This window comes from Panthera uncia (genome assembly GCF_023721935.1).
Source record: "Panthera uncia isolate 11264 chromosome A1 unlocalized genomic scaffold, Puncia_PCG_1.0 HiC_scaffold_17, whole genome shotgun sequence".
Lineage (NCBI taxonomy): Eukaryota > Metazoa > Chordata > Mammalia > Carnivora > Felidae > Panthera > Panthera uncia.
The window spans coordinates 25,507,387-25,535,110 of NW_026057577.1; the positions used below are offsets into that span (position 1 = coordinate 25,507,387).

Consider the following 27,724-nt stretch of genomic DNA (forward strand, 5'->3'; position numbering starts at 1 on the left):
AGAAATAAAAATACATCAAATACCAGTCTCTAAAAAATTCTCGACGTATTGATAGTTTGATTCGTGAGATATAATAAAGTTTCAAGGAAAACATTCTTAAATACCTTCACAAGCTCAGAAAAAGATTCAGAAATATGAGGGAAAGCTCACATAAACATGTGTACACCCAAGCGTGCACATGTACACACATACACCCAAGTGTGCTAATGCAAAAGCGCACATGCACCCAGACACACACAACCCAGCTCACCAATGGATGGGTCCTGAAGGACAAAGCTCTCCAGTAATAACCAATCTTTATTTAGATGCTTCAGCACTAAATTTATTTAGATGCTTCAGTACACATCCACTAAGTTTCCCAAGTCTTCCTTATCTTCAGATGTTACAAGTTTCAATGCATCTCTTTTCTCAGCCCAGCTATGGGATTTGTTCAGGGAAAAAAATGAGAAAGTAAAAATAGTTAATTCAAAATTAAGATATTTTATTTTATAATAAATTTTAAAAGCACATCTCAAATATTCTGACTTTATTATGTACCAGGGCCTAGAATAAGGAATTAAAAACATTATGTCCATTAATCTTCCCAACTATCAATACTAATCAAGTATGAACACCCTCCCCGCCTCCAACTTTACAGATAAAACCAGCTCAGAGAAGTTAAGTTATATGACTTCCCAAAGTCATACAACTGGTAAATAATAGAGTTATGATATAATCCCAGGTAGGTAAACCCCCAAAACCAATGCTTTTAATGACTAAGCTATAATTGCCTCACAGATCAGTAAACACATCACTAATATCTAGTTGATCAGGTTGGAAAGAAGGTAAGTACATCCACACACTGTCAGCTACATATAATCTTTCTGAAAGAACACCACAAGTCCAGATTCTAGCAATTTTATTCCTATGTCTTTCCCTCCAGGAAAAAATAAAGTGTGCAAAGATGTTTTAACAAATTGTTCACTGAAGCATTTTCTAAATATTTAAAATGTTCAAGGAAAGAAAATTTATTAAATTATGACATACATATTTAATAAAATATGGCAACATTAAAATAATGATGAAACCCATATTCACTAACAGAAAGGCAACAGCTACCAAGTCATATTATAAAAAAATATTACAATCCAATTTTGGTCAAAACTTAATTTAACTAAATTTGGTTAAAAGAAATAGATATTTTTTGTACACAAAAATTTTTTAAAAAGTCTGTACAAAGACATCATGATTGTCTCCACTGAGTAGATTATGAATGCTTTCTACTGTCTTTATTCCTACAACTGTCATGTTGTTGCCAACTCTGCTGTCATGCTGGTAATCCCCTTCCAGCTTCCTAAAAAAATAACTCAGTTCAGGCATCCACCCTCTTCCACAGAGCAATTTGCTTCAAGGAATTCTAGGGTCATCAACTGATCATGTACTGAGCAGTCCAAGGCTCTAAGCTAATCATAGTGGTGCTGTTCCGCTGGCCAGTCATTTGTTTTGTAATGGGCAAGTAATCCAATTTAGGTCAAGACATAGGCTTACTGAGAGACATCAGAAAATGTTTGTTCAATGTTATAAATAAAAGTAAACAATAACTCTTTAGCTGTATATTGTGCTATGTCTAAATATGACACCTAAAACTATTAAAGACATCTTGGTTGAAGATAGTTAATCTGAAGAGAAGCAGATATGTTAAAAGAAGCAGAGAGAAAAGAAAAACATCCTGAGTTCATAACATTGTTGAGCCTCAATAAACTAGCCCTAAAATTGCCTGAACTTGGGATTTCTTTTTACATGTGACATTACATATTTTGTTTAAGGTATTACCTTCTACCAAAAGCATCTCTAATTTAAAATATTTCTGAATAGTCCTCATTTTGTTTGTAATGTGAATGTATGGTTTTTTCATCTATACTTAGAAATATGGGATGCTTTGCTGGCTCAGTCAGTTAAGCATCCGACTTTGGCTCAGGTCATTATCTCAGAGTTTGTGAGTTTAAGCCCTGCATTGGTCTCTGCATTGACAGTGTGGAGCCTGCTTGGGATTCTCTCTCTCTCTCTCTCTCTCTCTCTCTCTCTGCCTCCCAAACCATGAGCATTCTCTCTTTCAAAATAAATAAATAAACTTGAAAAAATATATAATTGTTAATACAGCCAGGAGAGGTGTCTGGGTGGCTCGGTTGGTTGAGCGTTCAACTCTTGATTTTGACTCAGGTTAGAATCTCAGGGTCATGGGGTCGGGACCTGCGTCAGGCTCTGCTGGAACCTTCTTGGAATTCTCTTCCTCCCGTTTTACGTGCCCCCCTCCCTGAGCTCTCACCGTCTCTAAAAAGAAAAGAAAAAAGAAAAGAAAAGGAAAAGAAAAGAGGAAAGAAAAGAGAAAAGAAAATAAAAAAGAAAAGAAAGCAAGCCAGGATACTACCAACGGGTCTCAATAGGTCAGGCAGCTGACTATACATTGTGGGAAGAGTACCAGTAACTGGGCATTCAAGTTGTAAGCAGAACCCTAGGGAAGCAACAAGCCGACACAGAACCTGCACTGGAGTCTGGTCTTCTCCAGCCAGCTGAAGAGGTGAGCATTCTTAATAAAGCAACAGTCCCTTTCTACTCCAACCTCAAGAACCCTGGATTCATGCCCTAACTGTCCAGGTACCACTCAAGACCCCAAGGAGAATACATGGAACAGCTGACAATTAGGAAAGACCAATACAAGACACGGTAAAATGACTAATTTCAAAGTAAGCATGTGAACTTTCAAGTCCACATTTTTTGAGCATGAACTAGGAAGTGGGACAGCTTTCTAAATCTTATCAAGGCTTGTGAGCAGCCTAGATTTTAAATGGACCCTAAAAATAGACAACTGGAAAAATAAGTGAAAACATAGGTTTCTAGGTAGAAGCTGTATGAAGACAATTTCAAAGCAGAGACTACTAGGGAAAAACTGATGAGATCAGACTGGCTGAAACAGAGGGTGGGTGTAGGGGAGCAAGGGGATTTAAAGCTCCAAGTGACTAGAGACCACATGAAGAGATAACAGCATTCAACCTGCCCTATCAACTCTTCATTAGGCTGATGAGATGAAAGATGAGACGGGTAGAAGCCAATCGGGACAGAAGGTAGGAACCAAAGTAACGGTGATTACTATCTTTTTTTGGCAGAAGTAAGTTTTTGCATTACATCTTTAAGAATTATATGTCTACTCATGTTTTCAGATTTGGTAATTTATATTTTTCTAAGATATTTCATTTAACTTTTTAAAATTATTAGATACAGTTGTTCATAAAATCCTCTATTAATTAAAAAAATTAGAGTTGTGATAAAATACATATAAAATTTACCATCTTAACCATTTTGAAGTGTGCAGTTCATTAAAGTTACCTATGTTCACACTGATGTGCAACCAATCGCCAGAATTTTACATCTTATAAAACTGAAACTACATCCATTGAACAAGAACTCCCCATTTTCCTCTCTCCTGCTGGCCCCTGGCAACCACCATTCAACTTTCTGTATTTATGAATCTCACTATTCTAGATACCTCACATAAGTGGAATCATACAATATAAATCTTTTTATGATAATCTAGATGCATCCTCAAGTTTTGATATATAATATTTTTGTTATATTCATTCCACTATATTCCTAATTTCTATGATGATAAATATTTCCTAATTTCTATGATGATATTATTACTGTCTAATTAGCTACTTATTTGAATATTTAAATTTTTATTTTTTATTTTTGTTTGCATTTTATTATTTTTTAAATATGAAATTTATTGGCAAATTTGTTTCCATACAACACCCAGTGCTCATCCCAACAGGTGCCCTCCTCAATGCCCATCACCCATTTTCCCTTCCCTCCCATGTCCCATCAACCCTCAGTTTACTCTCAGTTTTTAAGAGTCTCTAATGGTTTGCCTCCTTCCCTCTCTGTAAGTTTTTTTCCCCCCTTAACCTCCCCCATGGTCTTCTGTTAAGTTTCTCAGGATCCACATAAGAGTGAAAACATATGGTATCTGGCCTTCTCTGTATGACTTATTTCACTTAGCATAACACTCTCCAGTTCCATCCATGTTGCTACAAAAGGCCATAGTTCATTCTTTCTCATTGCCAAGTAGTATTCCATTGTGTATATAAACCACAATTTCTTTATCCAGTCATCAGTTGATGGACATTTAGGCTCTTTCCATAATTTGGCTATTGTTGAGAGTGCTGCTATAAACATTGGGGTACAAGTGCCCCTAGGCATCAGCACTCCCGTATCCCTTGGGTAAATTCCTAGCAGTGCCATTGCTGGGTCATAGGGTAGATCTATTTTTAATTTTTTGAGGAAACTCCACACTGTTTCCCAGAGTGGCTGCACCAGTTTGCATTCCCACCAACAGTGCAAGAGGGTTCCCGTTTCTCCACATCCTCTCCAGCATCTATAGTCTCCTGATTTGTCCATTTTAGCCACTCTGACTGGCATGAACATGGTATCTCAGTGTGATTTTGATTTGTATTTCCCTGATGAAGAGCGAAGTTGAGCATCTTTTCATGTGCCTGTTAGCCATCTGGATGTCTTCTTTAGAAAAGTGTCTATTCATGTCTTCTGCCTATTTCTTCACTGGGTTATTTGTTTTTCAGGTGTGGAGTTTCAGGTGTGGAGTTTCAGATTTTGGATACTAGCCCTTTTTTCGATATGTCATTTGCAAATATCTTTTCCCATTCCGTTGGCTGTCTTTTAGTTTTGTTGATTGTTTCCTTTGCAGTGCAGAAGCTTTTTATCTTCATGAGGTCCCAGTAGTTCATTTTTGCTTTTAATTCCCTTGCCTTTGGGGATGTGTCAGAGGATGTGCCTTTGGGGATGAGGTCAGAGAGTTTTTTTCCTGCTTTCTCCTCTAGGGTTTTGATGGTATCCTGTCTCACATTCAGGTCCTTTATCTATTTTGAGTTTTTGTGAGTGGTGTAAGAAAGTGGTCTAGTTTCATCCTTCTGCATGTTGCTGTCCAGTTCTCCCAGCACCATTTGTTAAAGAGACAAATGTCTTTTGTCCACTGGATATTCTTTCCTGCTTTGTCAAAGATTAGTTGGACATACTTTTGTGGGTCCAATTCTGGAGTCTCTATTCGATTCCATTGGTCTATGTGTCTGTTTTTGTGCCAATACATGCTGTCTTAATGGTTACAGCTTTGTAGTAGAGGCTAAAGTCTGGGAATGTGATGCCTCCCGCTTTGGTCTTCTTCTTCAATATTACTTTGGCTATTCAGGGTCTTTTGTGGTTCCATACAAATTTTAGGATTGCTTGTTCTAGCTTCAAGAAGAATGCTGGTGCAATTTTGATTGGGATTGCATTGAATGTGTAGATAGCTTTGGGTAGTTTTGACATTTTAACAATATTTATTCTTCTAATCCATGAGCATGGAATGTTTTTCCATTTCTTTGTATCTTCTTCAATTTCCTTCATCAGCTTTCTATAGTTTTCAGCATACAGATCTTTTACATCTTTGGTTAGGTTTATTCCTAGGTATTTTATGCTTCTTGGTTCCATTGTGATTGGGATCAGTTTCTTTATTTGTCTTTCTGCTGCTTCATTATTAGTGTATAAGAATGCAACTGATTTCTGTACGTTGATTTTGTATCCTGCGACTTTGCTGAATTCATGTGTCAGTTCTAGCAGACTTTTGGTGGAGTCTATCAGATTTTCCATGTATAATATCATGTCATCTGCAAAAAGTGAAAGCTTGACTTCATCTTTACCAATTTTGATGCCTTTGATTTCCTTTTGTTTGACTGCTGATGCTAGAACTTCCAACACTATGTTAAACAACAGCAGTGAGAGTGGACATTCCTGTCGTGTTCCTGATCTCAGGGGGAAAGCTCTCAGTTTTTCCCCATTGAGGATGATATTAGCTGTGATCTTTTCATAAATGGCTTTTATGATGTTTAAGTATGTTCCTTCTGTCCCGACTTTCTCGAGGGTTTTTATTAAGAAAGGATGCTGAATTTTGTCAAAGGCTTTTTCTGCATCAGTTGACAGGATCATATGGTTCTTATTTTTTCTTTTATTAATGTGATGTATCACATTGATTGATTTGCGAATGTTGAACCAGCCCTGTAGCCCAGGAATGAATCCCACTTGATCATGGTGAATAATTCTTTTTATATGCTGTTGAATTCGATTTGCTAGTATCTTGTTGAGAATTTTTGCATCCATATTCATCAGGGATATTGGCCTGTAGTTCTCTTTTTTTACTGGGTCTCTGTCTGGTTTAGGAATCAAAGTAATGCTGGCTTCATAGAATGAGTCTGGAAGTTTTCCTTCCCTTTCTATTTTTTGGAACAGCTTGAGAAGGATAGGTATTATCTCTGCTTAAAATGTCTGGTAGACTTCCCCAGGGAAGCCATCTGGTCCTGGGCTCTTATTTGTTGGGAGATTTTTGACAACTGATTCAATTTCTTCACTGGTTATGGTCTATTCGAGTTTTCTATTTCTTCCTGCTTGAGTTTTGGAAGTGTGTGGGTGTTTAGGAATTTGTCCATTTCTCCCAGGTTGTCCAGAGACTAGGTATTTTGAGAACATCATCGAAGTAAAACAGCTCTTGAGCCCCACTGAAAATGACCTTACCAAGTTCTCCTGACCATTGACACTGATGGATTAGAGCACTGAGCCCTATGACTGTGGGAGCATGGAGCCTTCGATAATCATCTCACAGCTGAGGAGTCTCCACCTGACATCTAGTGTGTAGAGATGCTGGAGACCTCCAAATCACATAGACAAGGGAGAGGAGAAGCTGACATCAAGGTAGACTGCTTCTGCCATAGATGCCAGAACAACATTTCATACTTCAATTAAACAGAATCTTTTCTTGTCTTCCTTTCCTTTACTCTGTAATTGGCCTGGAAAGAGAACTTGCTCATTTGTGTCTCCCAGACCATTGCTAAGGGGGGTAACCTTCCAGCCTATTGGATTTGTCATCAAAAATTTTGATCTGTCCATGGTGCTAGAGACCGCCCTGGTCCACCCTGTAATGAATTTCTTTTCCTAATGTCACCATAAACTATAGTCGAACCCCATTAGTAGTCTCTTACCAAGTTCACCTTTGATGGCCAGAACAACTTGTGCTTTATTTTACCTTTCTTCAGTTATAACTGTATGCACCCAATTAGATACAACTCCTTATATAAATCTTAGTACACTTGCACCCCATTTTCTCAGGATTATCTATCAGATTTGCCACAACTCTCTAAGAGTTGTCACCAGCACCACCTATCTTTGCAAAGTATTGAGAATGACTCATTCTTTCAGGCTAGATTTTCTCCACATATGCACTGAAAACCTGATCTCTTGCTTGAATAGATAAACACAGAAATCCTACCACCCTAATGGGAATGATTTGTGCCCTGACAGGGTTTGTCTATGTCTATGGTGGTTATTATTCTTGGGTCTATGAATGCCTAGGTTGTGGGAAGATAGCTGAGCAATGCTTCTTAGGTTATCTAACTAACTTTTCACAAAGAAACTTTTCACAAGGAAACTAGACATCTCAATGACCAACTTTCCTGGATCTACATTGTCAAATTAGAAAGGAACTACCAGGAGGCATTCATGATTAAGGATTTGCTTCCTTTGACAGGGCCGTGTTCCCTGGTTAGGAGTAAGTGAAAATGAAAATATGATCAAAACTCTCTCCTTGGGTACCTGGGTGGCTCAGTCGGTTAAGCATGCAACTCTTGATATTGGCTCAGGTCAGGATCTTGTAATCATGAGATCAAGCCTCAAGTTGGGCTGTGCACTGAGTGTGGAGCCTGCTTGGAATATTCTCTCTCTCTCTTTCTCTCTCTCATTCCCCCTGCCCCGTCCCTGCCATGCTTGTGCACTCACTCTCTCTCAACATAAATAAACATTAAAAACAAAACAAACCCTCTCCTTTATTGTTGAAGATACTGCAGCATCTCGTGCTAGGACAATAGCTTCCCAATAAAGATTCTCTAGACTCTCTGGCCAAAGTTGTTATTAATAATAGAACAACTCTTGATTATCTTTTAGCTGAGCAAGGATGTGTCTGTGGTGTGGCTAACACTACCTGCTGTGTCTGGATTCACTCTGCTGGGGAAGTTGAAAGTCACTTACCTAAGATCACAGATTAAGCTGCTTGAATTAAAAGGGTGACTCCTTCACTGGAGTCTTTCTTTGACTTATTTGATTTTGATTTTTTTTGGGGGGGGGGTCTTGGGGACTATAGCTCCAAAGTACACTCCAAACATTGGGAATTACCCTGCTTTTAGTAATGATAATAATCTTCCTGGTGCCTATATTTTTATTGGAGCACTTAGTCCATTTACATTCAAAGTAATTATTGATAGGTATGCACTTATTACCATGTTGTTACCTTATAGTTGTTTTCGTAGTTTCTATCTGTTCCTTTGTTGTTCTCTTCCCTTGTGGTGTAATGGCTTTCTTTAGTGCTATGCTTGGATTCCTTTCTCTTTATTTTCTGCTTGTCTACTACAGGTTATTGATTTCTGGTTACCTTTACATTTATATATAACATTCTGTACAGTCTATATTAAGCAGTCCATATATATTAAGATGATGGTTGCTAAAATTTGAACCCATTCTAAATCACTAAATTTGCACTCCTCTCCCACGTTTTATGTACATGATGTCACACTTTATTTACATCCTATTATTTTGTAAATCTTTTGAGTTATTTTATTGCTTTTGTGCTATAACTTCTGGACTGGCTTATAAGTGATTATTATTTTTGTTATGTTTATATGTACCTCTGAAATTTTTTCCTTTCCTAATTTTCTTACTCCTGTTTATGGTCTTTTCTTTCCACTCAAAGAATTACCTTTTATTTAAGTTTCTTGAAAGACTGGTTTAGTGAATGAATTCCTTCAACTTTTGTTTTCCTGGCAGATTGTTTATCTCTCCTTCTATTCTGAATGATAGGCTTGACAGAATATTCTTGACTGCAAGTTTTTCCCTTTAAGTGCTGTGAATATATCATGCGACTCCCTTCTGGCCTGCAAAGTTTCTGCTGAAAATTCAGTTGATACCCTTATGGGGTTTGCCTTCTATTTAACTGTCTTATCTTCACTTGCTGCTTTTAAAATTCTCTCTTTATCACTATTTTTTGGTCTTTTTTTTTTAAGTTAGTCTATTTATTTATGTAATCTTTACATCTAATGTGAGGCTCAAACTCACAATCCTGAGATGAATAGTCACGTGCTCCTCTGAGCCAGCCAGGCACCCCTACTTTTGGTCATTTTACTTATTGTGTATCTTGCTGTGGACCTCTTTGGGGGATCTCTGTGCTTCCTGGATCTGGATTTCTGTTTCATTCCCCAGATTCAGGAAATTTTCTTCAAATAAATTATTTCTTCAAATAAATTTTCTGCTCCCTTATTCTCTTTTCCTTTGGGGATTCCTATAACACCAGTGTTATTACATCTGATGATACCCTGAGTTCCCTTAACATATTCAAGTTTTTATTCTTTTTTTATTTTTGCTGTTCAGTTTGGTTGCTTTCTATTACTCTGTCTTCCAGTTCTCTGATCCATTATTGTGCTTCCTCTAGTCTACTATTTATTCTCTTGAATGTATTTTAAATTTCATTTATTGACTTCTCATCTCTGCTTCTTTTTCCTATTTTCTATCTTTTTGTTGAAGGTGTCACTATGATCATCCACTTTTTTCTCTAGTCCAGCAAGTATCTTTATGACCATTACTCTGAATTCTCTACCATGCATATTGCTTGTCTCCATCTCCTTTAGTTGTTTTGCCTTATTTTGTCCTGTTTTATTTGGGACATATTCCTCTGTCTCCTCATTTTGTCTAACTCTCTGCATCTGTTTCCATGTGTTAGGAAGGTCACTTATGTCTCCTCATCTTGAAAATAGTGACCTTATAAAGAAGAGGTCCTGTAGTCCTTTCCTGCATGATGTTCCCTTCTCACCAGAACCTGATGCTTCAGGGGTGTCCCCTATGTGTTTTGTGTGTGCCCTTCTGTTGTGATTGAGCTGCATTTGCCTTCAGTCAACTTGGCTGCAATTGCCCTCTTTGCCTGTTGTGGGCAGGGTTTGGTCTGTGTGTGGTTAAAGGGAAATTCTGGGGCTGTCTTGGTCCTGTAGTTGGGTCAGACCAGATGCTTCCCCTCAGCCTATTTTTTGGAACTGTGGTCACCTGGCACTTCAGAGCAGTCTCCCTTCATTGTCCCAAGAAGGGCTTTCATTGGTGAGTGAAGCCTGTGGAGACACCAGATGTCTGCTCCAGTCTGTCTGTTGGGGTTGCAGTGACCCTGAACTACAGGGCTCTTTGTGCTGCCTCCTGTGAGATTTTTGTTGGTGACAGGCTAGCAGTCAGATCAGATGTTTGCATCCAGCCCACTGCTGGGGATCCATTTAAACTGGTGTGTGTAGTTATCTTTCTCTCTCTAAAGGAAGAGTCAGTTTGGAGTGCTGCTATTCACATGCTTGCAGAATGAGATGCTTTGGATCAGGCTAGATGGGCCTGATCGGCAGGAGAATGTGGGAACAAGGCACAGGGTGTTAGCAAGATAGGTTCACACTGGTTCCCAAAGGTGTCACTGGAGGGTGAGGGTTGGGGAGAGAAATGATGTTAACCAGCTCTTCTGTTCCCAGAGAAGTCTCTTAAAGATCCCTGCCCCTCCAGCAAAGTTCTGAGATTAGTAAATAAATCCCCTTCCCATATAATGCAGGTACTTTTAAAATGGCTGCTGCTTTGCTATATCTCAATGGAGTTGTTTGTTATGCTGTCTCTTAAAGGGTGGTGTAATGCCTGAAGTTCCAAAACCTCCCACAAAAGACCACCAGAGTCGTAAGTCAAAGCCAAGCGGCAAGGGTCGTTTATTGCAGGTTAGAACCTGGTCCTCTGCGCACTCGTCGCCGGTGACGCAAGAGGCCACGATCAGGGTTGGTACAGCGTTTTTATAGACAGAGACAAATAGCACAGGGGAGGTTTCAAATTATGAGGGGCCTGATTAGTTGATTTTAAAGTAAGGACATTTGTTGTTCTCTGATTGGGCGTCCTTTGTCTGTCTTTTGGCGGGAAGGCTTTGTCTGTTACTTGTGGCGGGAGGAAAAAGGGGGAAGGGGGAAGGGGGAAGGGGAGGAATGTGTTGAGCAAGCAGGTTTACAGAAGCGAGAAATGCTGGTTAGTTTATGTACAATCACTCATTCCATTACATATCAGACTACATTTAGGAAGTTTTACAACCCATTCTACTACACAGCGGGTTACATTCAGGAAAGGCCTCACAATGCTCGTAGCAAACAGTAAGCAAAACAGACTTCTCAGCAATTGTATTTCTTATCAAAGATCCATAATAAGCAGAAAAGAGAACCTAGCTTTAAACTAAGGCAGGGCTGTCATTTGGATTGTTCCTTTCAGTGGGAACTATTTCCTGTTGCCCTCTGGCTCTCCCAGAGCTGAGCACACTGAGTTTTTTTTTTATTTTTTTTAATTATTTTTTTAAAGTTTATTTATTTTTGAGAGAATGAGAGAGACAGAACATGAACATGGGAGGGGCATAAAGAGAGGGAGACACAGAATCCGAAACAGGCTCCAGGCTCTGAGCTGTCGGCACAGAGCTTGACATGGGGCTTGAACCTAAAGCTGTGAGATCATGACCTGAGTCAAAGTGAGACGCTTAATTGACTGAGCCACCTGGAAGCCCCTGAGCCTGCTGAGTTTTAAAGTTGCTGGTGTCAAGCCCCACTGATTGTAAAAGCTCAAGAAGATAAGCCCCTCTGGTTTTCAAAGCCAAATGTTATAGGGACTGTCTTCCCAGTGCAGGTCTCCTATTTCTGGGGTGCCTGATGTGATTCTGTTCCTCTCTGTTCTCCATGGCTGTGGTATCCTTTGAGTTTGTAGTTAATCTCATAGGTTAGTTTGGTTCCCACCTGGGACTCTACCCTTCCTACCATTTTTTTCCAGTGTGGCCTCTTCTCTACAATTAACTGTGGAGAGTCTGTTCTGTCAGTCCTAGATTCGTTTTATGGGTTAGTTACAGTGATGTGGCTGTTGTCTGGGTGTATCTGTGGGAGGAGGTGAGCCTAAGATCCTCATACTCCACCATCTTCCCAGACTTCTCTCTGATTTTTTATACCTTCTTGAGTTTGGTTTGGTAATTGTACCTTTCTAGGATTTTTCCATTTTATCTAAGTTGTCTGTTCTATTGACATGAAGATGTTTATAATATTGCCTTATAATCCCTTAAATTTCTGCATGGCCAATAGTGATGTTCTTTCTTTCATTCCTGTATGTTTGTGTGTACTTGTCTTTATCCGTTCATCTATTCTATTTTTAACATTTGGGTTCCTTTATTTTCTCTGTTTTTTTTTCTGTTTTCTATTTCATTGTTTTCTGCTTTTATGCTTGTTATTTCATTTCTTCTGCTTGCTTTCATTAGTATAGTTTTCCCTTCTTTTTCTAGTTTCTTAAGGTAGAAGCTTAGGTTATTGATTTGACACTTTTCTGATAAAGACTCTTAAAGCTATAAATTTACTTTTAAGTATTGCTTTAAGCTACATCTCATAAATTTTGAGATTTTATTTTTGTTTTTATCAAATTCAAAAATTTTATTTTTGTTTTTATTAAATTAAAAATATTTTCTAGTGTCCATTGCAAATTCTTCTATGATCTATGGATTTTAGAAGTATGTTTTTCAATTTCCAAATATCTGAGGATATCCAGGATATCCTCAAAAAAAGGATATCCTTTTTTGCTACCTTTTAGTTTCTAATTTAATTTCATGTCATTGAAAAGCATTCTTTGCTTGATGTAAACATTCTTTAAATTTTTTGAGACTTATTTTATGATTGAGCTTATGAAATATTCTGGAGAATTCTTGTTTGAAAGGAATGTGTATTCAAGCACTGTTTGGTGGAATATTTTATAGATGTCAGATTGAATTGGTTGATATTGTAGGGGAATTAAAACTTCTACCCTCTCAGGGTCTCTGGCTGGGCCTGAGAATCGTATTGATATAGAACAGAGTAATGGGGAGAAAAGCATAGAGCTTAACATTTACATGGGAGCCCCCATGTGGAAATAAAGACCCAAAAGGTGGATAGGCTCAAGTGCTTATAAACCAGATTGAACAACGTAGCAGTTGTGGGAAACTAAAATAAGTGGAAGACTAAAAGAAGGTAAGAGTTACTTTAACAAGGTCTGTTTGTATAGATTTGTCTAGGCCTCTATTCAGTCTTTGGTGATGAGAATTTTTTTTTTTCTTCCTAGTATAGGAAGGGTGTCTTTCCCATTGGGAGTTTTATCTGCTGCTTTCAGGAAGAAAAGGAAAGGTCAGAATGCCTTTCTTGCAACTCTTGTTTCTCAAGTGTCTTTAGCTCAAAATAATTCTTATGCCAAAATGGCATATTTTGGGGTGCCATATTCTGCTACTCTCCAGTAACATTGTTCAAATCTTCTATATTCTTGCTGAGTTTTTGTGTAGTGTTCTATAAGTTATTAAGAATGAGGTATTCACATATCCAGCTACTGTTGAATTATCTATGTCAGTTGTTGCTTCATATATTTGGGGGCCGTCTATAAGTCTGTATACATTTATAATTGTGATATATTTCTGATATACTGACTCTGTTTACATTATGAAATACTCCTTTTTGTTTGTAGTAGTAGTTCCTGTTTTAAAATATATCTTGTCAGGTATTAATATAACCATTTCAGCTCTCTTATGATTGCTGTTTGCCTGGTATATTTTTTACTTTTCTTTTACTTTCAAAATTGTCTTAAGATTATTTTAATTTTAGTGTGTTTTTTGTGTGCAGTACGTATTTAGATCTTGCTTTATTTATTCAAACTGAAAAACTCTACATTTTGCTAATAGAAATCAAAGAAGTAGAGTGATGGAGAATCTTGGGACAGGATTTTGAGATAGGATGTTCAAGGAAGGCCTCCTTGTGACAGTGACATATAAGTTGAAACCTAAGGATTAGAATGAATCCGAGTGTGAAGAGAGGAGGGGAAATAGCATTGTAGGTAAAGGGAACAAAATGAGTTATAAGAGAGCTTGACGTTTTTGAATAACTGAAAGAGAAGTATGGTACACAGGGAGAGAGGGGAACATGGGGACAGATGAAGTTAGAATGTTAAAAAAGGGCAAGGTCATGCAGAGTCTTGAAGACTATGATCAGGACTTTATATTTTATTCAAAATATGCTATGGGAATTCCAGCAAAGATGACTAAGTGGGAGGGTCCTAGGCTCATGTCATCCCATAGATACAGCTAGATAATACCTACATCAGTGTAAGTAGCCAGAAAATGACCCAAAACTGACAGAACAGACTCTCCATAGCTAAATGTAGAGAAGAGACTACATCAAAAAGAATAGCAAGGGTAGAGATGCAGTCCTGAGCCAAACTGATCTGTGAGACTGTCCCCGGAAAGAGAGGGACACTGCAGACGTAGAGAAGAGAAGACCCCCACGCCAGGCACCCCCAACTGAGCCACCCGGTGCCCCTTAACTTCTGAGTTCTTAAAACTAGTGGGGCTTAACAACTGGAACTTTAAATATCAGTGGGCTTGGCTCTGGGAAAGCTGAAAGATGAGAGTCCCTGGCCTTAAAAAGACAGCATAACATACAGCCTCGCTGAAGCAGCAGTTTGAAAATACCTGGGGTGTATGGGAGGGATATTTGTTTATTAATCTCAGAGAATGTGCTGGAGGGGCAAGGATCTTTAGGTGACTTATCTAGGAACAAAGAGCTGGTGGGTGTCATTTCCTTCCCCTGTCCCCCAGCCTGTATATCTGCAGGAACCAGCATAGCACAAACACTCTCCACCTAGCTTGCTAACTGCAGGCCCCACCTCCACACTCTTCTGCTGATGCACCCACTCCAACCTGGCCTCTGCAGTAGTCTGTCCAAAGCAGTGCCACACAGGCATGGCAGTATGCAAGCAGTCCCAACAGAGTTCAGCACCACCCCAAATTATCTTGCCCAGAAGAGAATGGAAGAAAACCACACACACCAACTCACCTGTAGCCCCAACAGTGGGCTGGGGCCAGACATCTGATATGACTGCAGGCCCCACCCACCAATGAAAACTTCTCAGGGGACAACACAGTGAGAACACCTTGCACTTTGGTTCTACAGCAGCTCTGGCAAACGCCTAGTCTGACCCAAATCAAGTCCAGTTTAGCTTTAGACTAGCTCGCTAACGACATAGGGACCAAATCCTGCTCCTGGCAGGCAAAAGAGCGATGGCAGATAACTGAAGGCAAATATGACTCAGCCACAACAGCAGGTCTCAGGCAACACACATAGGAGACACCCCTAAAATGCCAGGTTCTGGTGAAGAGGGGACACTGCCCTGCAGGATGCTACAGGGTGTCTTTCTCATACTTTCAAGATCAGGAGGCACTTTCTTAACTTATAAAACCAGATGCAGAGATTTAGACAAATTAAGGAGACAGAAAAATATATCCCAAATGAACAAGACAAAATTACAACAACAGACCTAAATGAAATGAAGATATGTAATATGCCTGATATGGAATTTAATGTAGTGGTCATAAAGATACTCATTGGATTGAGAAAAGAGTGGAGGACTCAGACCCTTAACAAAAGAGGTAGGAAACATAAAAAGAACCAATCAGAGATGAAGAACTCAATAACTAAAATGAAAAATACACTAGGTGGAATAAACAGTAGACTACAGGAAACAGAAAATGTGTCAGCAGCTGGAGAACAGAGTAATGGAGCAAATCAAGCTGAATAAAAGAGAGAAAAGTAATAATAATAAAAATAAATTAAGTGAATTCAGTGACACCATCAAGTATAATAACATTTGCATTAAAGGGATTCCATAAGGAGAAGAGAGAGAAAGGGGGACAGAAAATTTATCTGAAGAAATAAAAACTAAAAGCTTCCCAAATCTAGGGAAGGGAACAGACATCCAGATCCAAGAGGCACAGAGAGACCTTTACAAAGTGAACCCAGAAAGTTCCATAGCAAGACACACAGTAATTAAAATGGCAAAAAGCAATGGCAAGGAGTTTTTTTTTTAATCAGCAAGAGAAAAGAAGACAGTTATACACAAGGGAAACCCCATAAGGCTATCAGCTGAAATTTCAGCAGAAGCTTTGCAGGCCAGAAGGAAGTGAAATGATATATTTGAAGTGCTAGAAGTGAAAAACCTGCAACCAAGAATACTCCAGCAAGGCTATCATTCTGAATAGAGGGAGAGATAAAGAGTTTTCCAGACAGGGGCACCTGGGTGGCTCAGTCAGTTGTGTCCGACTTTGGCTCAGGTCATGATCTCATGGCTCGTGAGTTTGAGCCCCATGTAAGGTTCTGTGCTGACATCTCAGAGCCTGGAATCTGCTTTAGAATTTGTGTCTCTGTCTCTCTCTGACCCTCCCCTTCTCACTCTCTGTCTCTCTCTGTCTTTCAAAAATAAATAAACATTAAAAAAAAATTTTTTTAAAGAATTTTCCAGACAAACCAAAGTTAAAGGCATTTATCACCATTTAGCCAGTCTTACAACAAAGTTAAAGGGGACTCTGAGTGGAAAAAAGACTATAAACTGGAGAAAGAAAAGCAGGAATCACAAAAGCAGTAAAATTAAGTCTATAAAATCAGTGAAGGGTTTCAAAAAATAAAAGGATGTGAGTTATGCATCATATACCTTAAATGTAGGGGAGAGGAGTAAAACTCTATTGCTTGTAGAATGGTTCCAAACTTAAGTGACCATTAACTTAATATAGAATGCTATATGCATAAGCTGTTATATTTAAACCTAATGGTAACCACAAATAAAAAACCAGTAATAGACCAAAAAAAAAAAAAATGAAGAGAAAGGAATCCAAGTATATCACTAATGAAAGCCACCAAGTTGTGAGAAAAGAGAGCAGAGAACAGAGAAAAAAACTACAAACTTTAGTATGGAATCATTTAAATATTTGAAGAAGAGAAGAAAGATGATCCAATTTATGGGTATTAAGTTGAATCTAAAGCCTGGTAAGCAAGAAATAACATTTCTGAAAATTTTTATTCAAATTAAATCTGACTTAGACCCTCTTTCCTGCTGTGGTGAGAAATTTGCTCTCAGTCATCATGGGGACTGAGTCATCAAAGACCCCAGAAAAACAGAAGGAAGGCCTCTAACTTTGACTTTGTCATGATCATTGCTAATAGTATGTAGATGTTTGTCCACATGCACAGTGCTTTGTTAAAAAGATGACAATTTTCTGCTTTTGTGCCACCCGGGGGTTCAGGAATCCTGGTCCTCTTTGGTACACCACAGAACCATCAATTCTGAGTTCTAATTCTTTCTTAGAGTTACTGTTTGTGAGGGTAGTACTCAGTTCTCCTAACCAGACTTTTGTCTTTTTCTTCCCTTTACCAATGTTTTGTTTTGTTTTGTTTTGTTTTGTTTTCAGAAGTTACTCGTATTGTCATCATAAGCCCTGAGCATAGTCTCACTTAGATTTTTACAAAAGACAGGAAGAGCAGTTATTTCTGATTAGCTTCTGTGAAGAGAAATAAACCAGTCTAAGGGTATAGAAAATGCTGGAATATAGTATTTTTTTTTTTTTTTTTTTTTGAGACAGAGAGAGACAGAGCATGAATGGGGGAGGGGCAGAGAGAGAGGGAGACACAGAATCGGAAGCAGGCTCCAGGCTCTGAGCCATCAGCCCAGAGCCTGACGCGGGGCTCGAACTCATGAACCGTGAGATAGTGACCTGATCTGAAGTCGGACGCTCAACCGACTGAGCCACCCAGGCGCCCCCTGGAATATAGTATTTTATAGAGAAAGAACATGAATGCCCTTTTTTGGTAAGTGACTTTTGAGTACAGTCCTGAATGCAATAAAGAAAAGCATTTCAAGCACAAGGAATAATAAATATAAACTACCTAGGGATGAAGAATAGTTGATGTTTTTGAGGAATAGTAAAGGACAGGTTATTGGAATGGACAAGGAAGGATGGAGAGGTTTAGCAGATGAAGAAGCCATATGCCAGAGCATGGAGGGCCTTGCAGTCTGAGGCAAGGACTTCAGGATTTTGCTATGAGGGAGACCATGGAGGATCACTTCTGGTTCCTTCATGAAGAATAGACTATAGAGGCGGAAAGGTAGAGGAAAGCACTGCTAAGGAACTATTGCATTTATTCAGGAGAGAGGTTATAGTAGTTTGGATGAGAGTGGTTATGGTTAAAGTAATAAGAAATGATTGCATTTGGTATACATATTAAAGATAGAGGTGATATTTAAGGGATTGCATGTGTATCACGAAAGGAGAAGAAAAGTCGAAGATGAATCAATGGCTTTTTGGTTGAACAGGTTGAATAGTGTGCACTGGGAATTGAATAAAAAATAATATTTATAATATATTGTGATACCTGGTACAAAGTGCTCAGTACTTAGTAGGCTTTAAAGACATTTGTCCTTGACATATCAGACAAAGGGCTAGTATCCAAAATCTATAAAGAACTCACCAAACTCCACACCTGAAAAACAAATAATCCCGTGAAGAAATGGGCAGAAAACATGAATAGACACTTCTCTAAAGAAGACATCCAAATGGCTAACAGGCACATGAAAAGACGTTCAATGTCACTGGGAAATACAAATCAAAACCACACTGATACAAAACCACAGTGATACACTGATACACTGGGAAATACAAATCAAAACCATACCATCTCATGCCAAAGTGGCTAAAATGAACAAATCAGGAGACTATAGATGCTGGCGAGGATGTGGAGAAATAGGAACCCTCTTGCACTGTGGTGGGAATGCAAACTGGTGCAGCCGCTCTGGGAAACAGTGTGGAGGTTCCTCAAAAAATTAAAAATAGATCTACCCTATGACCCAGGAATAGCACTGCTAGGAATTTACCCAAGGGATACAGGAGTTCTGATGCATAGGAGCACTTGTACCCCAATGTTTATAGCAGCACATTCAACAATAGCCAAATTATGGAAAGAGCCTAAATGTCCATCAACTGATGAATGGATAAAGAAATTGTGGTTTATATACACAATGGAATACTACTTGGCAATGAGAAAGAATGAAATATGGCCCTTTGTAGCAACGTGGATGGAACTGGAGAGTGTTATGCTAAGTGAAATAAGCCATACAGAGAAAGACAGATACCATATGTTTTCACTGTTACGTGGATCCTGAGAAACTTAACAGAAGGCCATGGGAGAGGGTAAGGGGGAAAAAAACTTACAGAGAGGGAAGGAGGCAAACCACAAGAGACTCTTAAATACTGAGAACAAACTGAGAGTTGATGGGTGGTTGGGGGGAGGGGAAAGTGGGTGATGAGCATCGAGGAGGGCACCTGTTGGGATGAGCGCTGGGTGTTGTATGGAAACCAATTTGACAATAAATTTCATTAAAAAAAAAAACAAAGATGAAAAAAAATACCCAGTATCCAGGCCCTAGCCTATGACCAATAGGATCTTTTGAACTGAGGTCAGGTAAAGCTTTAACCTGTTAATGATAGGCTTTAGCATAAGACATTAAAGATCTACAGTAGCTGGTTATATTAGCAGGGGATAACAGAGGACCAACAGAAGGTTGTATGCCAACACACAATGGTCTAAGGGTGACTATCTCATATGGCGTGAATTTATGTTTCCCAAAGAGGGTGCTGTGAATATTCAGCAGAGCTAGAGATAATACTCAAGGCAGTATAGTATAGTTTTGATAGGGAAAAATCTGTTACAAGATGGCCAACAGGACTGCTAAGGGAATTCCAGTCCCTGCCTGAAGACTCCCCTTCCAGGATTTCCTTCCTACCCGCTTGCCACTGTCACTACTAATGAGGAATGCAGAAGTAACATACTATAAATTGTCCCCTCTGTTGATGCTCTGGACTCAGACCTCTGGAAAATGATCTCCTCTTGGTGTACACCAGTGTAAAATAAACCTCCTGCCTTCCAAGATCTCCGAGTGCTGCTTGGTTCTTCTGCTGGGTGATCCAGACCAGTTTCCATAACAGTTTCTTTCAGCAAGCTTAGAGATTTTAAGTTTGAGGATCCTATTAGTTCTCTCAACCTCATCTGATGTCTTAGGGTACTAGGGACACTGATAATCCTAAAATGTTTGCAAGGCCATTATTAAGACTTGTAGGATTTGCCCTGTGAAGTGGGTGCCTAAATCACTGGAAATTATGTAAGGTATACTGCAAATGGAAACATGTTTTCTAATAGTTTTTTACTACGTAAGGGGATAATAGTTTCTTTACTACGTAAGGGCATCAACCTTACAGCTAGGGAAAGCTTCAACCCATCCAGGATGATGAGGGAGTATAAGGCAAGGTGACAGGCCACAAACACCCCTCTCCCACCCAACCAGATGGGATATGTGTGATATTCCTTGGGCACTCCTGGCTACCCATGAACAAAGGAAAAGGGTAAAAACAAATGGTTAACTGATAGAGATCATAGTCCTGCAGGACCTAAGTCTCCACCACCTGTCCATAGTGATGTGGAAAACAAAGGCAGAAGGAAATGGCAGATAGAACTAAGTTTCCTTATAACCTGCAACCCATTGACAAATACATGAGGCAGGCAGAGTAAAAAGCCTCTCCAGGAACTCCATACTGTCTTAATGCTAATGCTTTGCTAGAGGGAAAACAACCAGGCTTGACAATAGCTAGGTCTCCACTATCCTGTAAGTCTTCTTTAGCCTATGAAAATCTCACTGGAAACTTCCCCTGGAATTTACCTGCCCCAACCCCATAGTATGTAACCAGTCTCTCCTCATGGTCCAGGAGCAGTTTTTCTGCCCACGGGTCCTGTCCCCATACTTTAATAAAATCACCTTTTTACACCAAAGATGTCTTCAAGAATTCTTTCTTGGTCATCGGCTCCAGACCCCATGAACCCCACTGTCACCCCCAAAAAGCCTCATCACAGGAGACATATATACAGTAACAAGAGCATACTGATAACCCATACCTGGGGGAAATGAATGAAGTCCAGGCTCATGTGTTCCAAAGGTCCAGAGGGAGAAAGTTTGAGGGCTCTGGGAACATAAATAGTTTTTCTAAGATTACAGACCTGACAGGTCAGACATTGCTGATAGACTGTTTTTGAAATTTTATGGAAGTCTCCTCACCAATGTTTGTAATTTGAGTCATCATGGTTTCCCACCATGGGGGGGAAAAGAAATGCAACAACCAAACAATGGGATTTGCTCAGTAACTAGAAGAACCAACTTGTGTTTCTCATAGCCTTCACTGTTCATTGAATTTACAGCCCATTTAATCTTTCTAATTCAGGAACACACAACTGCCGTGTCATAAGAACATGAGGCAAAAGAGGTCATTTTTTGCAGGAGCAGAATGAACTTATCTACAGATGAACGTTTACAGATTCTGTTGCTTCTGCTTTGCATGAAACTCACCTAGAACATTACCTGATATTCTGCTTCAGTCCTTTTGGTGTGAGCCTCAATTTTGATGATAGTAATTTCAGAAGGTAGAAGAATAGCAGTTAGAAAACTGTTTTACTTGAATATTTTTTACTGGAGTCCCAGTGAATGTGAGAAAACCTTTTTGTTTCCATAACATTCCAAAATCATGAACGACCCCAAAGGCACACTGGCTATCAATATAAACAATTTGGCATTTTGATATCTAGAATATTCTGGTAAGGGTATGGAGTTCTGTTTTTTGGGATGAGTTAGCTTGTGGGAGATTTCTCTTTTCCAGTTGTTCATATTGGATGGTAACAGCACAGTAGCCTGAAATTCCCTTTCTCATTTTTATGACATGATCCATTAACACACAAAATTAGATCAGGATTAAAGGTGTGTCTTATAAATAAGGATGAGGTGTTAAGAAATGGTATGTTAATTACCTCACAGTCATGGGGCTCAGCTTCATTATGCAGGGGTGGTAATGTAGCAGGATTGAGAATGTTAACAACATTTTACATGTAGACTAGGTGGTGAAAACAAAAAGATCTCATAAAAGATTGGTGAGCAGTGCATAGAAATATTGAGTTAATTCAGAGTTAAAAGGCTTCTGACAGCTGGTAGAGTTTGAAAACAAATGTCATTTCCTAAGGTTAGATCTGTGGAGGCTTCTACCAATTTTGCAGCTGCAGGTATAGCCTTAAGGCAGTATGGACAGGCTCAAGCAACTCAATCAAGTTGAAGGCTACAATAGGTAGTAGCTCTATGTTTACTGCCATGTTTTTGTGTGAGCCAGGGGTCTTGGTTATCTCTCTTGTACAAATAAGGTAAAAGGTTTTGAATAGATAGCCCTAGTGCAGGTGGCTCTTGTGGGGCTTGTTTTAATTTTATAAAGGCCTATTCATATTTATCGTCCCAGGAAAGGATGTGAAGACTGAAATTTTAGTAAGCTCACAAAGTAGGAAACAAATAAGGAAAAGTTAGAAACCCATTGTCTGTAATAACCAGGTAGACCTAAAAATCCACAAAGTTTGGGATCCAGGAAACTCCTAGCTAGGCTTAATTCTTTTTGAAGATAGCTAGAATCCTTTAGCACTTAGATTATGACCTAGGTAACTTTTTTAGCTGTTACAGCAATTAAATGGAATCTTTTATGGAAGCCCTTTTCGTAACTGACCACAAGAAGTCATCCACATATTGTAAAAGGGTCAATTCCCAGTGAATTGTAGGGTACTTAAATTTTGGTGGAGCACTTAGGAGAAATAAGAAAGGGCCTCCATGAACCCTCAAGGCATAACTGTCCAAGTATACTGTTGACTTTTCCAAGTAAAACCAAATAGATACTGACTATTGGAATCTACAGGAATGCTTAAAATGGTCTCCAAGAATAAACAATTTTGACTCTGGTGGAATTTGTGACAAAAGAATATTCAGGTTTGGAACAACCAGGAAACAGGAAATAACTACCTTGTTTATAGCTCTTAAGTCCTGGACAAATTGCCATTCCCTCCCACTATGTTTGTGGAAGACCAAAAAAATAAATAAATAAAAGAGTATTATAGGAGCTAGTACAGGGAATGATTAACCCCTGGATAATTAGGTCTTCTATTAGTGGTGTGATACCTTGTATGGCCTCAATCTTTAACACATATTGGGGCAATTTAGGAAGAGGTTAGGTTTTGTCTATTTGAATGTTTATATGCTCTACACTTTTAATTCTCCCATTGTCAGTAATCATAGTAGCCCAATGAATGCCAGGCACCTCAATTAAATTAGGAAACTTCTGCTGGAATCCATCTTCTGTATCAAGGACAGATTGTAAAGAACATTAAAGATCTGGGGCACCTGGGGGCATTAGGCTCTTGATTTTGGCTCAGGTCATGATCTCATGGTTCATGGGTTCAAGCCCCATGCTGGGCTCTGTACTGACAGTGCAGAGCCTGCTTGGGATTCTCTGTCTCCCTCTCTCTCTGCCCCTCCTTCCCATGCAAAAAGTAAATATTAAAAAAAAGAAGAACATTAAAAATCAGATTCAGGTTAGTAAGGGAACTCTAAGGTGAAGTCACCATTGGAGGCAAACTGTATTCACATTTGAATTTAGAAAGGAGATCTCTAGCTAATAGACTGACCAAGGCTATCCTGTATCACAGGGGAGAAAGAAATGTTTTTCAATGAAAGGGCCCAGAGTCATTTGTACTTGTTGAGATATAAATTCTCTCTGAACTTTATTAGATACCCCCCAGTATGGAAACTTCTCTTTCACTCCAAGGGAATTGTTGTCCTAGGAGAATGGGGTTTAAAGTAGAAAACATAGCTCTCATATTCACCATTCTCCTTGGCTATTTAAGGATATTACTGGTAGTAGTTTACTGGAAGGTCCGTGTCAATTTTGGGAGGAGCCCATATAGGTATCTGATTATTAATAAACTTGTATAGGACCTTATAGGACAATTTTTTCACCAGTGCCCTAATTTTTTTTTTTAATTATTGTTTATTTACTTTTCAGAGAGATGGAGACAGAATGCTAGTGGGTGGAGCAGAGAGAGAGAGAGGGAGACACAGAATCTGAAGCAGGCTCCAGGCTCTGAGCTGTCAGCACAGAGCCCGATGCGGGGCTCGAACTCACGAGCTGTGAGATCATGACCTGAGCTGAAGTTGGATGTTCAACCTACTGAGCCACCCAGGCGTCCCACCAGTGCCCTAATTAATTACAAGTGAGACATCAGCTCCTGGGGTAGCTTATTGATAATGGACTCCCAGGGGGATGCAACATGGGTGTAACAGTTAACAGTGTTAACTGAGGTCTCTGGCCTAGGAGCAGTTGTAGTTATAAGGCCATTAGTTTATGACCTTGGTCCAAAGACTTTCAAAGTGTTCAGTATAGTCATGAGTTCAAAATAGGCCTCCTATCCTATTTTGTCTTTTTATTAATCCACAAATGTCAGGGGATAATCCATTTACAAATAAGGCAGCTAGAGAGATTGGGTAGACTTATTAATTGTATTGAACAGAATGCCATTGGAAGAATGCTTTCAAATGGACCTTGAAGTCTGCAACAGATCTTTCTTTTATTTGCATTCTTGAATAATAGACCAATCAGTGCAAGCAGGGAAAACTCTGGGAATGGCTTTTAAAAGTTCAGTTGCTATTTTGTGAACCTTTTTGGTTGAGGATCCTGAATATCATCTTTGAGGGTTTGCCATCTTGCTTCCTGCATCCATTTTTGGGCTTCCCCAGGTTGGACCAACATGTGCACAAGCTGATAAAGATCTGGCAGCTCGGGATCACAGGCCTTGTTAGAAGGTGAGAGAAGGACAGTAAAGCATCCCCCAAAGTGGGAAGGCACTTTGAGACTGGAAAACAAAGCAAGCCACTCCATATAGTTTACACAGTTTTATTCGGGGTTGTTATGGAACCTGGTCTGGATCATCTGGCAGAAGAACCAAGTGGCACTTGGAGATCTTGGAAGGCAGGAGGTTTATTTCATACTGGCGGGCTCAGAGGAGATTGCTCTCCAGAGGTCTGAACCCCGAGTACAAGCATGGGGGACAATTTATAGTCTGTTACTTCCACATCAGAAGTAATTTGGTGCACGTGGCAAGTGGCGTAGGGAGAAGAACCCAGAAGTAGAGTCTTGGGGTGCCAACTGGAATTCCCCTATCAGTCCTGTCAGCCATCTTATAACATAATTTTTCCTTATCAAGGTAACTTACTGACAGGGGGAATTGAGCAGATGACAATCCAGCTGTGCAGTTATTCTCTGCAGGGTCTTAACCTTAGTCCACAGATTTTATAGAGGAAGAGGATGCACAGAATGACAATGTAGTGAGATCAAAACACCTCAGAGAGTTTGCACGTACCTGACAGCTAACCTTTTTTAAATAAATGTTTATTTTTGAGAGAGAGACAGAGTGAGAGAACGCAAGCAGGGGAGGGGCAGAGAAAAGGGCACAGAGCATCCAAAGCTGCCTCTGCACTGGCAGCAGTGAGCCTGATGTGGGGCTTGAACTCACTAACAGTGAGAACATGACCTGAGCCAAAGTCGGATGCTCAACCAACTGAGCCACCCAGGCACCTCAGATTAACCCTTAATTACATCTTATGGCACCACCTCTTCATCAAGAAGGGGAAAGACTGTATTATCTCTAACAGATTCATGGGAGGCCAAAACAAGCCTCCCCATATCCTAGCCTTGGTGGGCATTTCTAAGATATGTATGTTAACTTCCAAGGGGCCCAGAGCCCATAGCCCTAAGAGCCCAAACAAAATGGAGGGCCAAAAAATGAGTCAGTATTGTCAGCACTTCCAGAAGCCTCAATGAAAACTATAAATTCTTCAAAAAATTTTTGTGCTTCCTCTATAAGTTTAAAAATTCTTTAACTATGGCTCTTAGTTCTGTCTTTCACCAAGAGATGAAAGGTAACTGAAGGGGTTGATATGTACCTTGAGATAATTTAATTTAATTGTATTTTTTATTAAGTTTATTTATTTGTTTTGAGAGAGATACAGTATGAGTGGGGGAGGGGCAGAGAGAGAAAGGGAGAGAGAGAATCCCAAGGAGGGTCCGAGCTGCCAGCACAGAGCCCGAAGTAGGCCTCAAACTAGGGAAACTGCAAGATCATGACCTGAGCTGAAACCAAGAATTGGACACTTACCCGACTGAGCCACCCAGGTGCCCCAGAGGTAACTTAATTTTAAAAGGCAACTGTTCAGGGGCACCTGGGTGGCTCAATCCATTAAGCATCTGATTCTTGGTTTCAGCTCAGGCCATCTCATGGTTTGTGGGCTTGAGCCCTGCAATGGGCTCTGTGCTGGCAGCAGAGAGCCTGCCCTCCCCTCCTCATGCTCCCTCTCTCAAAAATAAATAAACATTAAAAAAATTTTTTAAATAAAAATATAAAAATAAATAAAAGGTAACTTTAACTTTCTCAAGGGTAGAAATTCAGTTCAGAGAGAAAATTAGTAAAATGTGAGTACTCGGGTAAAGAAAAACAGAGAAGAGCAGCGGTAGTCACATCAATCATATCATACTTTATTTTAGGTTCCTCTTGTGTTTTTAATTTTTCATTAGCCTTCTGTAATGAATCTCTGCATGAAGCTATTTTAGAACCTTAGAGCCTTTTGGAAGTTTCTGCATTCTAATTAAAAGACGTATTCCATTCCATTCATTTAATTCAGGAATCCTTACTTTCAAGTGCACTTCTGAAGTGAACCATCTCATCACAACTGGAATGTTCCCCATAATGGCCACTGTAATTCTAGGCTGTTTTTGGTAAAATGTTGCCATTCTTGTAAATATTCACAGCTCCTGGTACCACAGATTTTAGACATAAAATAATCATGTGTGCTGGAAGGTGATGCACCTGACTCTAGAATTTAAGGATCCCATTAGCTAAGCCTTTGGGTCTCTGGGAGCTGAACTAATACCTAAAAGGGATATGGTGCTGAGTTCGGGATTGTGCATGTTTTACAGTGTGCCTCACTGCACAGACATTTTCTTGAAGCAAGTGACTTACCAGCAACCTAACCAGTTCTGTAGCCAGCTTATCCTAACATGGTAGTCTTTTGTTAGGAATGCTTGCTTCCTTGCTTCCCAACAGCTCTTAAATGCTTGACCCTTGCCCAGCAACTTTTACAGCTTTTTGGCCTCCAAGATCCCGGCTAGCAATAGTCTTTATTTACAAAAAACAAGACAAATAAACATGCACTTGAGCACATCAGGACTAACCAAAATATGTCACTGTGGACTGGCCAAAAGAAGTCCCCATGTGCACCACAAGCAATTCCATGCATGGACTAAGCTAGCAAACCCCAATAAATGAGGACTGCAAATTGGAAATGGGAAAGGATTCTAATGTGGAACTGCAGACTAAACCAAGGGCTACAGACTAGTGCTCCATCAGAGCCTCCTCTGTCAGGCTACAATGACTCATTAACCCTGGACTGGAAAACCAATTAGAACAGTAACTCAAACACAAAACAGAATGCAGCTAAAACCAAGAGGGACTTACCAACAGCCCTCAGAAATGACGAGATAGACTACGAACTAAAAAGAGTTCTCGGAGTGCCATGCCTGTGTTTCTCCTTGTCCCCAAATGCCGTCAGAAGTTCACTTGGTATCCTGATGTTGTCACCAAATCTGTTAAGAAACAAAATTTTATCAAGAAATTTGAAGATCTAATTGGCTTTTTTTAAATGATTCATGAATCAGGCTGCATTCCATCTAGCAAGCAGAGGGGAATTCCACCCAAGTTAAATAAAAGGAAGGTTTCTAAAAGCAAAGACCAGGCATATAAAAAGGAATTTATTAGCCAGGAATGCACTGTTTAAGCAA

General features: G+C 39.5%; 1 long non-coding RNA gene across 1 annotated transcript in view; it reads right to left on the reverse strand.

Moving 5' to 3' along the window:
- Positions 1-333: 333 nt before the first annotated feature.
- The window catches only part of LOC125935465 (uncharacterized), a 37,756-nt gene continuing 10,365 nt past the window's right edge, over positions 334-27,724 (reverse strand). The window contains exons 2-4 of the long non-coding RNA XR_007461684.1: positions 27,402-27,529; positions 20,931-20,997; positions 334-417 (exon numbers count right to left, since the gene is read on the reverse strand). This is a non-coding gene — a long non-coding RNA (uncharacterized LOC125935465). The remainder of the gene's footprint in view (positions 418-20,930; positions 20,998-27,401; positions 27,530-27,724) is intronic.